Raw genomic sequence first — 14,261 nt, forward strand, 5'->3', positions numbered from 1 at the left:
GAAATGTTGAATAAATTCAAGTTTTACCAAACGTGATTTGAAAATGATTTTTGATTCATAGCTCAAACAAGTTGGTGCCTGAAACGAAAAATATAGATTTTGAAATTCCCTACAACTTTCGTATTCAAGGTTTTCCATGTTTCAAAAGGAATTTTTGAGAAAAATTCAAATTTGAATCAAATCTCTATTTTTCTCTCTCTCTCTTTTCTCTCTCTGCTCTCCCTCTCCTCCCCTGTTCTGCCGGCCGACCAGGGCCGCCGGCCTCACGCCGCGCGCCGCCCGCCTGGCCAGGCCACCTCCCCGGCACCTGGTTCGCCCAGACCGGCCACCCCAACCCGCTCGACCTCGCCACGTGGCGCCATCCCGTGCACGCACGCCAAGGACCGCCGCAGAGGCGCCACGGCGACGCCGTGAAGGCCCGGCCGACCGCGCCACGCTCCTTCTCGCGCCTTGACTCGCCTAGAGTCTTCCCTCGAAGCTCAGAGATGTTCCCGACTCGTCCTTCTCCCCTCCTGAGCCCGCGCGCCACGCCCCGCGAGCCCCTGTTGCCGGGAACGGCCGCCGCCGCCACCATGGCCGCCGCCCCCTTCTAGGTCGCCGCGGAGCCCCCTCCTCCGCCCTCCCTCGTGCCCAATAACCCCCGCAGCTAGCTCCCTTGGCCTCCACCGGTGCTCCCCGACCCGCTCGCCGCCGCCCCGGACCACCGGACCGCCGCCGCCGCCGCCAAACGCCGCCGCCGGAGCTCCTGCTCTGCGGAGCCGCCGCCTCCAGCCGTCCCGCGCCCAACCGAGCCCACCCTTGGGTTCCTCTCGACGCCGTGACGCTTTTCCCCCACTTTCCCCACGCCCCCGGTGAGCCCCCACGCCGGAATCCCGCCGCCCGCCGCTCCCCTGCTTCAAACTCCGGCCAGGGGCCTATCCGCGAGAAGAAAAAGTCTTCCAGGGGCCTCTGCGCAAAAAGTTCTTTCTTTTTCTTTTTGTTTTCCAAACCAGCAAACTTGTAAATTCGATATAAATTCATAGAAAAATCAGACAAATGTAAATCCAAATGTTTTGGAATCCTTGCAACAAGATCTACAACTTTCATTACATGAACATGTTTATTTTCTGTTTGTATTTTAATCTAGGAAAAAGATTAGATTTCAAAGGCTATAATTGTTCTAGGAGTTCTACTTAGAATCTATAGGTGATTTTTGTCTGGTAGGTAATGCATGGCATGCTTAGTGTTGTGTAAAAATTTGAGCACCAGTTGACCTTTGTAACTAGATGAAACCCTAATCTTGGCTAGATCTAGTAAAATATTTTGCTTTTTATTTCTGGATGTTCTGACTTAGATATATGTATGAAACTTTTTCTGTGTATTTCCAATACTAAATGAGCACCATTGTCCAAATTTCATTAATTATAGATTTGTGTAGCTATTTCTTTGTTTTAATGCTTGTTTAGTAGACATTAATTATGATAAATAGTTTATGTTGATAATAAATCATGAAAATATTTCTGAGTGTGCTTTTTGAATATTTTAGCTTGTCCATGGAGTTTGAGCCCTAGTTAATGATTAGAACAGGATCTAAAAATTAATCTTGTTAAGCTGATGTATGTTTTATTTATTTTCTCCTATTTATTTATGTGAATTATAAATCCTGAAAAATTCACAGTAGCTAATTCATCCCTTTTTAGACCTTCTGTTAAAGTTTGAAATTGTTTTATACTCTGGTCTGAGTTGTATAATTCAATCTTGTTCTAGGAATTGTCTGATTACATAAATTGTTCTGCATAATTGGCTACAAGATTTAAGATGAGTTTTGTAGGATAGCTAGTCCTGTTTATGTTCTGTTTGAAGTAATTTTTGTTGAGTTTACTACTATATGTGTGCTGAGTTGTTAAATTATTAACCAACCATGATTTAATTGCTATAGGAAGTTACTCCCACTTGTTTAGGAGATTAGTATAGCTTTCTTGAGCTATTGATCATGATGTCTTGTGTAGTTAGATAGGTTGAGTTGCTACTCTATAAATGATTGCCCAGTGAAATATGAATGAAAGTGTTTCACTCTTTAACTTCGGGTTTTGTTTGCGTTACACCGTTATTGTGAAATAATTCATAAATTCCTACCATCACAACGATTTACTCATGTGCATTGCATCTCATATAGATACTACTACTCTCGCTGACGGAACTTACGAGCTGGTGCCCGAGTCCGAGAGTGAGCAGCGCGAAGCTCAAGTTAATCTAACTGAAGCTGCGCAAGACTCGAACCCTATTTCGGAAGAGCCCAGATCCAGCTACGCCCAGGAAGGCAAGCCCCGGAGCATGTCCTACTATTTTTAAACTTATGCAACTTTTTATTGTTCCTATCTATTGGTGCATTTAAGTTTACAGGAGTTGACTGGAACCGTAATTGCATAATCCTAGGTACCGATGTTTGAACACTAGTATGTGTAGGTCGCTAGTTGGCTATGCTAATGTTTCGGTAGAAGTCGAGTGATTTCCTGTCACTCGCGAGAAATATAGGAGTTGGATGTTTACTACCTGCTGCAACTATAAGGCCTACGGGCGGGACTGTGGTACTTGGGATGTCCCGTCTGTTTAGTGAAATGTGATAAGGCCGCAGTGTGTGGTAGTGGTAGTTAAGCGTTTGAACGTACTAAACACATGCCGAGAATATGGTAATCGGTAAGCTTAAGTACCTGATTGGCCCGGCAAGTGGACTTCTCCCTCACCTTCTTTGAACGTCGTTTCTCATGCGCGCACATGCGGGTGCAGAGTCGTCGTACTCTGTAGTCGAGGACGGTGACCCTGATCCACAACCCGGAAAGAAAGGGGAAATGTTGCACGTGTGACTCTGGGAGTAACCACGTGACGTGTGTTTAGGTCTGCCTTGCAAGGTTAACAAATTCGATTCGAATCGTCCGCCTCTCACGGATAATGGGACTGCTTAACTCTTCTGCTACATAGAGTAAGAAGTGGAACTTGATGACGGTGATGAATATGTTTGATTGATGATAGATAAATTTTGTTCACCATGTATGTTGTTGGATAGATGCTCACTTAGAATGGGTAATTGAACTAGAACCTGAAAGCTAAAACCTGCAATTAAGGACCCACTCTTTATCGCTTTTCGGCAAAACAAACCCCTCAAGCCAAAAGCCTTGCATGTCTAGATAAAGGGCTAAGTATACCCTCAGTCGGGTAAGCCTTGCTGAGTATTAGAATACTCAGCCTTGCTTGTGGCTATATTTTGTTTCAGGTGAAACCTTTGAGGATATGATTGCCAGTTTGACCCGGCCTTGCACTCTTCCGCCTGGTTGGTCCGTGGAGTGGGATGCGTCCCCGGCCAATGATGACAAGAACGAGTGATGTCTTGTATCGGGCTTTCTCGAGACATCCGTATCGTCATTAGTTCTCGTGTTTACTTTCCGCTAAAATAAAGGACTCTGATGAACTTCTGTTACGTTGGTTTGAAAAGTACTTTGTTAAATTTGGAACTTGGTTTGTAATTCTGTTTTTATGTTAAACTCTGTGGTGTAATATTTTGTGAGGTGTTGTAATCTCTGGACTCGCCTTCGTGTGAGTTATGCTGCTTTGTTCGATCCAGGTTCAAGTGGTTTTATCGGGATTTTACCCGACAGCACTGCCGGATTGCTCCGTTTTAAGTGCGTGTTAACCCTGATTGTCGTTTTGATGATGGTTAGCGCGCTTAAGCCGGATTATGTCGGGCGGGGCTGCCACACGCGGCGGCCTGGCTTTCCCGCTGCCGGGGTAACCTGGCGAGGCTGCGCGCGTGGGGAGGAGGCGCGTGAGGGCCGTGGCATGGCCGGTCGGCCGCTGGCCGGTGGTATGGGATGGGGAAGGGAAGGGGAAGTAAGGGTAGTAGCTTGTGGACGATGAGCAGGGGCGTACCGGAGTGGGAGCGAGCTCGGGGCGGGTCCGGGTGGCCGGAGCGCAGGATAGGGTCGGCGGCGGAGGTGGAGGAGGAGCGGAGGCCGGGCCGGAGCGCCAGAGGGTGCGGCAGCCGCGGATCCGGGCGTGGAGCGGTCTGGGGCGGAGGCCGTGGCAGGTCCGCGGCGCCGGAGCGAGCTCGGGGCGGGTCCGGGGCGCCGGACGGCGCGGCGTCGGGGGCTCTAGGGCACGGCGGTCCTGAGCGGAGGTGGAGGCGGGTCCGGCGCGGCGGCGGCGGATTTGGGGCGCCGCGGTGGCCGGGGCGGAGGAGCGGCGGTCCGGTGCGGGTTGGCGGCGCGGGCGCGGAGCAGCAACGGCAGCGGTGGAGGTGGCAATGTCGAAATTTTGGCAGCCTGACGGCGTCTGTTCGAACTCGCGCCCGGGAAACTAAAATTTCTTTCCAAGTGTTGGTATATATAGGAAGCCGATTTGTTGGGGTGGGCCGGCTCCCCACCCGCTCCTACAAATCGTTTTTACAATTCCACAGAAAATTCTTTTAATTCAGAGAAATAAAAAAACAGTTGATAAAATTCTAAATTTTTTGCCAAAGCCATATTGTGATATGTGTACCGTAGAAAAAAATATTAAAATCACATTGCAATGTCTATAATGAATAAAATTCTTGACACTATAATGTAGTCATGTGTCCCACTACTATCTCATGCCACTTAGGCTAACTTTGTGTTTTGAACACTCCTTAACACAAAATATGTTCAATTATATTTTTAATATTATTCACCAGTTCTATAGGTCATAAATTGCTTATGGTGCAAATTAGACATTTTTTTGAATTATTTTGCAGCTCTATTTGAATTAAACGAATTTTCAGGGAAATTTTGAAAAATATTTGTAGGGGCGGGCCGGCCCCCACCCGCCCCTACAAATGTGTTTGTAGGGGCGGGCCGGCCTCCCACACGCCCATACAAATATTTTTCTATAATTCCACAAAAAATTTGTTTAATTCAGAGAAATAGGAAAACAGTAGATAAAATTTTGAAAATTTTACCCTAGCCATATTGTGATATGTGTAACGTAGCAAAAAATATCAAAATCACATTGCAATGATTATAATGAATAAAATTCTTGACACTATAATGTAGTCATGTGTCCCATTACTATCTCATGCCACTTAAGGCTAACTTTGTGTTTTGAACACTCGTTAACACAGAACATGTTGAATTATATTTTTAATATTATTCACCAGTTCTATAGGTCATAAATTGCTTATGGTGCAAATTACACATTTTTTTGAATTGTTTTGCAGCTCTATTTGAATTAAATGAATTTTCAAGAGAATTTTGAAAAATATTTGTAGGGCCCCCCACCCACCCGCCCCTACAAATATTTTTTATAATTCCACAGAAAATTTGTTTAATTCAGAGAAATAGGAAAACAATTGATAAAATTTTGAAAATTTTACCCTAGCCATATTGTGATATGTGTAACGTAGAAAAAAAATATCAAAATCACATTGCAATGATTATAATGAATAAAATTCTTGATATTATAATATTATCATGTGTCCCACTACTATCTCATGCCACTTAAGGCTAACTTTGTGTTTTGAACACTCCTTTACACAGAAACATATTGAATTATATTTTTAATATTATTCACCAGTTCTATAGGTCATAAATTGCTTATGGTACAAATTACACGTTTTTTGAATTGTTTTGCAGCTCTATTTGAATTAAACGAATTTTCGGAGGAATTTTGAAAAATATTTGTAGGGGCGGGCTGGGCCCCCACCCACCCCTACAAATAAATTTGTAGTGGCGGGTCGGCCTCCCACCCGTCCCTACAAATATTTTTCTACAATTCCACATAATATTTGTTTAATTCAGAGAAATAGGAAAACAATTGATAAAATTTTGAAAATTTTACCCTAGCCATATTGTGATATGTGTAACGTAGGAAAAATATCAAAATCACATTGTAATGATTATAATGAATAAAATTCTTGACACTATAATGTAGTCATGTGTCCCACTACTATCTCATGCCACTTAAGGCTAACTTTGTGTTTTGAACACTCCTTAACACAGAACATGTTGAATTATATTTTTAATATTATTCACCAGTTCTATAGGTCATAAATTGCTAATGGTGCAAATTACACGTTTTTTTTGAATTGTTTTGCAGCTCTATTTGAATTAAACAAATTTTTGGGGGAATTTTAAAAAATATTTATAGGGGTGGGTCGGCCTCCCACCCGCCCCTACAAATATTTTTCTACAATTTCATAGAAAATTTGTTTAATTCAGAGAAATAGGAAAACAGATGATAAAATTTTGAAAATTTTACCCTAGCCATATTGTGATATGTGTAACGTAGGAAAAATATCAAAATCACATTGCAATGATTATAATGAATAAAATTCTTGACACTATAATGTAGTCATGTGTCCCATTACTATCTCATGCCACTTAAGACTAACTTTATGTTTTGAACACTCCTTATCACAAAACATGTTGAATTATATTTTTAATATTATTCACCAGTTCTATAGGTCATAAATTGCTTATGGTGCAAATTACACCTTTTTTGAATTGATGTACAACTCTATTTGAATTAAACGAATTTTTGGGGGAATTTTGAAAAATATTTGTTGGGGCGGGCCGGCCCCCACCCGCCCCTACAAATTTTATTTGTAGGGGTGGGTGGCGGGCCGGCCCAGCCCGCAGAAAATTTGTTTAATTCAGAGAAACAGGAAAACAATTGATAAAATTCTGAAAATTTTACCATAGCCATATTGTGATATGTGTAACGTAGGGAAAATATCAAAATTACAATGGAATGATTATAATGAATCAAATTATCAAAACCATAATATATCACATTGCAAAATTAATAGAACTCATATTTAGAATTCATAATACATCTTTGCATAACATTTTTGAATACATGAATTCAGGATGTATTTAAGCCGTAGCAATTCTCGATTCACCATCTTTGCGTGCCCATGGCTTCTCATCTTTTCTGATTCCTGCTTCTATAATTTTCATCTTTTGTGGTAGGTCTGTGAAGAGGTTCATTTGCTCATACTGATTATACTCTTCCACATCTTCGATACTCTCAACTCCTATGATATCTTGTTTTCCAGGGACGACAACGTGTTTTGTCTTCTTTGCAGGATCAGCTACATACAGTACCTGTGCGACCTGTGAAGCAAGTACCCATTGGTCGTCTTTATAACCAATATTGTTGAGGTCTACAATTGTGAGTCCATATGCGTCCACCTCAACACCTTTCGGATGTTTGACCCAACAACACCGAAAGACTGGGATTTCTATATTGGAACCATAGTGCACTTCCCATATATCTTCTATGACACCAAAATATGTTGTATTTTCACCTGTTCTCTCGTCTAAGGCCGCAATACGAAAACCACTGTTCTGGGACACGGTCTTCTTGTCCTTGACGGCAGTATAGAATAAATATCCATTAATATCATAACCTTGCCATGATGTGACTTGGACAGATGGACCTGCTACCAATCTTTTGTTTGTTTGTTCCTCCACGGTCTCCCTATCTGGTAGATGCAGGTCCTTCAACCATGCAGTCAGTCGATGCTTGTGCTCTCTCATGATCCAATACCCCGAGCAACCGTTACTTTCTGCCCGAATCATGCTCAAGTGCTCATTGACTAAAGGCATCATTATCGTGAGGTGTTGCAAGATGCTATAATGTGCTTGTTGCACACCTTTTAAAATCTTTGTCGATAAAGATTTTCCTCCCTACCGTGCCCACACCTTCCAACCTCCCCAAAAAATGTGAAATTGGCAAACCATGGGACATGTTATCCTTTAGGTAACCTAGGCAAGACTCGATGACTTCCTCGGTACTGTATCCCTCTATCATGGACCCCTCAGGATGAGCACGATTCAGTACGTAATGGTTGAGGACGGACATAAAATGCTCATACGTCTACATTTCATGAAGGTAAAGTGGACCAAGTGCCCGTATCTGGTCGACCATTGTAGCAGAACCGCCCAAATTAAATCGGCTTAAGTGCGCTAACTATCATCTTAATGTTTAATCAAGTTATTGTGCACTTAAAACGGTGTAATCCGGACGTCTGCCGGTTTAAGGATCGAAAAACACTGGAAGTCTCGCACGAAGACGAGCACAGATGATTACAAGCAGACAAAAGTTCTCCAGGTTAATTTACAAAGCGGAGTTATACAAACAAGTTTACGTAAAATATTAGAGTTCAAAATGCAGCGGAAACTAAATAGAAGTTGAGTTTAGAAAAACAACGATTACTACGATGACGTGAGGACGTCACATCGAGCCCACCGATGTGAATCCTGGTTAGCTCCAACCAGCAGCAGTTACCTGAAAACAGGGTGACAACAAACCCTGAGTATACTAATACTCAGCAAGGCTTACCCGACAAAGGGTATACTTAGCCCATTAACTAGACATGAAAGACTTTTTTGGCTCTGGAGTTATTTTGCTGAAAAGCAGCTAATACTGAATCCTTACTTTCAATATTTTAGCGCCAAATGAGTTGACCGCTATAACTTAGGTTTGCCTAGTACTCTAGAGCATACATGGTTGATCACTTTATCTTTTCAGAGCACCACAGTCATAACTCATATTCTCAACTTTTCATTCCCAATTCCATCATTTACTACGATGTGACAGAGAGATCAAGGTTCTCATATCCGCGAGTCACGGCGAATCGATTCGATTTAACCTTGCAAGGTGGACCTAACCAACACGGCACGTATATGCCCCGTCGGGCTATTGTTGACGCTCCTTAGCGCCCCCGATTTATATACCACAAGCGCACGGTTTCGTGTAGCTTTTCCCTCAGAGTATTCCCCCAAGGTTTATCAATCCACGGAACCAAAGAGACAAGAAACAATCTACTAGCATAGAGATTCCTTTGTGTGAGATGGTGAAAACGAATCTAATCTACTAAAAACACGACAAACACCGAAGGTAGCAAGAGAAAGTTAGAGATAACCAATCTAGATCACCTAGATCATGCATATGTTGTAGTTCCAGCTAGATAAAGTGAAGTAAGATAGATGTGAATCTCAATGAAAAGCCTCTTTAAACCCAAAATCTCCAATCCGATCCCTCGATACCCAACCTACTCTGTGGAGACGGCCTGTCACGACGCCCCCCTTTTCAACGGGATACCCTGAAGCAAGTCGAACTCACTTTAGTAGTTCCGCCATGAACCTCTAGCCACCATGACTACAAGATCATGCTAAGTGATCTATCTCGATAATAGATCTAAGATGAAGCGAACCCAAAGAAAAGAACGAAATCGAAAGAGGAGAACATGGTCGCTAAACATTCGGAAACACAAATAACTTCACCATGAATGATAGTACATCACAAGATCACAACCAGGGCCCTACCTTGATCTTGATGATCCTAGCTCCAGAACTCCGACGTGGTCTTCCTTGCAAGGTTCCCACGTCGGCTAGGGCAAACCCTAGACAACTAGCACGACCCTCGGCTCTCCGAGAGGTGTCCCTCTATCTTCTCTGCTTCTTGGCGTCGTCTTCCGAATTGCTCTCTGCGTGAACCTTGGGAAGGGGTCTTTAAATAGCCTCAGGGAACCCTCGGTCAAAGGGGAGGTCGAACCGACCTAAAAAAGGCCTGGGCCGGCCGGCCCAATGAGCCTAGGCCGGCCGGCCTGGGTCTTTCCTTCGTCGGCTGGTGCTCAACTTTCTCCCCAAGTCTCCTGGAATCTTCTAGAGTTTATGTCTTTCACGATTGCACCCCTTTAGACGTCGTTATCTTCGAGATTTCTTCGAGGAGAAGGATAGGATGGAAAATCCTTCCTTAAATATCTCTTTGCTTTGCTTAGCTCCAAAGTATCTCAATCTTATCTTGTGGGCTTTGTCTTTTGGGCTTCATTGGAGGGTGGATGTGCATGAATGTGCCTCTAATCATCATGGCCTTTTGATCCTTTGTTCGGGCTTTGGCCTTCATCATTCTTCGTGTCATTGCATGATCGTGGGCCTCGCCATTTCATGCTCCAAAATTGGTCAAAAACCTGCAAAAACGAAGTACCTCCAAAATATATGTGCAAACGTGAAAACGACCAATAATTGGCCCGAGGTTAGGATGGTTAGTGATTTTGATATTAAATTCATGCCATTATCAAAGTTAAACAGGGGATAAAATGGATACTTAAGGAGCGCCAACATTCCCCCCATGCTTAAACCTTGCTCGTCCTCGAGTAAGTCTTTGATAAAAATCAGCGCTGCCTTTCAGTGTCCAATCCCTGCACTTGATCATACACGAGAAAACACAATGCTCCCAAAAAAATATTTTGTATTTATTAGTTCAAGTTGTACCCAGCTTTTTCAATGTGGAAGGTAGATACAAGTTAAATGCTTCCCCACAATTATTAAGCACATGCTCTCAAAATTAAACGAGTCTCAGGAGTAAGAAAGTAAGTTCCATAAGTAATGCTAAACCAAGATCAATAATTCAAACCTCATTGCAATTTGCTCATGGAAACTCTCAGCTCATCTTGTCTCTCAAACTTGCTGGAAGTTACTGTGCACTTAAAACGGTGTAATCCGGACGTCTGCCGGTTTAAGGATCGAAAAACACTGGAAGTCTCGCACGAAGACAAGCACAGATGATTACAAGCAGACAAAAGTTCTCCAGGTTAATTTACAAAGCGGAGTTATACAAACAAGTTTACGTAAAATATTAGAGTTCAAAATGCAGCGGAAACTAAATAGAAGTTGAGTTTAGAAAAACAACGATTACTACGATGACGTGAGGACGTCACATCGAGCCCACCGATGTGAATCCTGGTTAGCTCCAACCAGCAGCAGTTACCTGAAAACAGGGTGACAACAAACCCTGAGTATACTAATACTCAGCAAGGCTTACCCGACTAAGGGTATACTTAGCCCATTAACTAGACATGAAAGGCTTTTTGGCTCTGGAGTTATTTTGCTGAAAAGCAGCTAATACTGAATCCTTACTTTCAATATTTTAGCGCCAAATGAGTTGACCGCTATAACTTAGGTTTGCCTAGTACTCTAGAGCATACATGGTTGATCACTTTATCTTTTCAGAGCACCACAGCCATAACTCATATTCTCAACTTTTCATTCCCAATTCCATCATTTACTACGATGTGACAGAGAGATCAAGGTTCTCATATCCGCTAGTCACGGCGAATCGATGATGGCGCTGCAGTCTTGGGTACCCACTTCCGCACAATCCTTGGTGCGGGTTTGTCTTCTACGTTAGTCGTCTTTTTGGTCTTCACAGGCGGGCTTTTAGCTTTCTTCTTGACGGGTGCAACAATCTTCTTTATCGCGATGGACGCGACGACTTCTATCTCCTTCTTCGCTTCCTTCTTGTTCGGCTCCTCTTCTTTCTTTGGCTTCTCCTCTGTGACACGGCGGTGAGGCGGAACATATTTAACATTGATCATGTTGCATACCTCGAGGCATGGACGAAACTTGAATTCGCTTGTGCTGCCATTGATGTCGAACTTTATCTCCCCCTTGCCAACGTCAATGTTTGCCCTTGCGGTCTTGAGGAAAGGCCTCCCAAGTATGAGAGGCGCCTTGCTCCCTTCTCCCATATCGAGAATCACAAAGTCAACGGGGACTAAGTGTTCTCCAATCTTCACGGGCACGTCTTCGGCGATTCCCAAAGGATAGCGAACGGAATTGTCCGCTAACTCTAGGCACATGGTGGTGGGTTCCAGCTCCGGTAAGCATAGCTTCTCGAACACATTCTTTGGCATGACGCTCACACTTGCACCGAGATCACAAAGTGCTCTTTCGAACATAAGAGATCCAATGGAACACGGGATGGTAGGACATCCGGGGTCCCTCTTCTTTTCTAGAGCTTCATTAGCGATTGCCGCGCTGCATTCCTCAGTTAGCTTGACAGTGCTTGGCGGTATCTCGCGCTTGTTTCCCATGATGTCTTTGAAGTAGCGAGAATACATCGGAACTTGTAGAGCGTCCAAGAGCGGCATATTGATGCTCAACCTGCGTACCATCTCAACAAATTTGTTGAATTGCTCATCTTCGTGTTTACCTTTGTGGTATCGTGGCCTTGGCGGTAGAATCTTGGTGTCTATATCATCTAGCTCAAACTCTGGCTCTTCGGTGACTATCTCTGGCATAGGAGTAGGTGCCTTCTCCTTGATGATGGTCTCCACTTCAACTCATGGCTTAGGCTTCCTTGCTCCCGCTGCATGTTCGGGTTCTTCGGTCTCCTTTCCCGAGCGAGTTTGAATTGCCTTAGCCGTCTCCGGACTTTGAGGTTGCCCGGGCAATTTTCCTTCATTGCTAGATAGGCGTCCGGCGAGCTGGGCTACTTGTGTTTCTAGCATCTTCATCATGTTGAGTACTTGAAGGTTAGAGCTCCCGACCTCCGTCACCTTGCCATCAATGTTCTCCAAGATCTTGTCCATAGCCTTGAACTTGGTGACGGTGTCCTTGTTGATCTTGCCTTGCTCCTCCATAAACTCCTTCAATTGTATACGAAGAGGCACCGAGTTTTATATGGAAGAGCTTCCATAGCCTTGAGCTTCATTGGAGGGTGGATGTGCATGAATGGGCCTCTAATCATCATGGCCTTTTGATCCTTTGTTCGGGCTTTGGCCTTCATCATTCTTCGTGTCATTGCATGATCGTGGGCCTCGCCATTTCATGCTCCAAAATTGGTCAAAAACCTGCAAAAACGAAGTACCTCCAAAATATCTGTGCAAACATGAAAACGACCAATAATTGGCCCGAGGTTAGGATGGTTAGTGATTTTGATATTAAATTCATGCCATTATCAAAGTTAAACAGGGGATAAAATGGATACTTAAGGAGCGCCAACAGCTATACACACCAACCCTTCACATATGCACACCGAATAGGCGAACTGCCCTGCGACCCGGGACTGCTAGCCCCACCGATACCAACGAAGGGTCAGCCATGAGTTTGTATACTAGCTCCACTGGTGAAGACAGTATCAAGTCCGCCTACCGGTGCACATATGGTACTGAGCTTACCGGTTTCGACTACCTCCTACTCCCGGCATGCGGTTAGTACTGTTCAATCCTCGATCAATAGTGCCAACAACGGAACGGTCCTCAATCGACACAGGCGGAGGCTTACTTTCCATCCAGTCCATATCCATAACCAATTCATCTCCGCCCGGTCTCCAGTTTTCCTTTCTTTTCTCAAAGATTCCTTCTTCAGTAACCTTTTCCATAAGAAGCAAGACCTAAATCTCGCGAGTGACAGGAATCACTCGACTTCTACCGGTCTCTAATTAGCAAAGCATTTCTAACGGTGCCTGTATACTAGTAGAGACTCATAGGTACTTAGGGAGAAACATGCATACTAGGGTTTCATTCAACTCCTAAAAACTTAATGCACAATACTTAAATAATAACATTGAATACTTGAAAATAAAGGTTATGCTCCGGGGCTTGCCTAAAAGTAACACTAAGCTAGTGTTAGTATTAACAAGGCCTTGGGCCCTTCCGACTTTGAGTTGGGTCTTCGGTTGCTTCCGCGGGTCCTTCACTCTTCAGGACGCGTCCTCCCAACACCGTCTTGTGGTTCAGTTCCGTCAGCACGTGCTCCACGTCCACACGTGGTACATCTAGCGTACCTAAATGAGATACACCAAGGCAGAGGTTTGAATGCATGGAAGTGCAGTAGATGATACCGCAAAAAGGACAAGTAGGGCAGATACAAAGCCACGCTTGGATGGGTACGAACATGATGCACTGCAATGCGATACGATTAGGAAATAAAGATATGATTGGGCAATCATTTATCGAGTAAGCACCGCATACACACTCAAAAGGCAACTGGGTTGGTGCTACAATACGAGAGTTCATTCAAGTATTTTAGCCTGAAGTGTTTCCTCCAACAACAGCTACTAAACTTGCTTCGGAGGATTAAACACAACTCTAGAGCGACATGGATTAAATCATGGACCTAACAGCAATTACTATCAAGCAAACCCAGACAAGGTACTTAAAACAAACATCAACCTACTTAAAACAAACATCAACCTAGTCCTACAAGTTGGAAGGACTAAAACAGGAGCTTGTTTTGCGGAGAGTACACATGCATGAAATAATTAACTAACAACAAATATATAAGAGAAAGAGTAGCTAAGAGTCAACGAAAAGTAAGGACTTGACTTGCAGGCATGACCTAGCAACAAGAATTTATCAGAAAACATGATTTTGATAAAGCATGCCACATAAATTTCCAATATTTACTGACGATCAACAGTATTTATTTTAACCCTAGAAAAGGAATTAAACACTACAGATCCACACACAAGCACATAGGCTA

The sequence above is a fragment of the Panicum virgatum genome, chromosome 2K (assembly GCF_016808335.1).
Source record: "Panicum virgatum strain AP13 chromosome 2K, P.virgatum_v5, whole genome shotgun sequence".
Classification (NCBI taxonomy): domain Eukaryota; kingdom Viridiplantae; phylum Streptophyta; class Magnoliopsida; order Poales; family Poaceae; genus Panicum; species Panicum virgatum.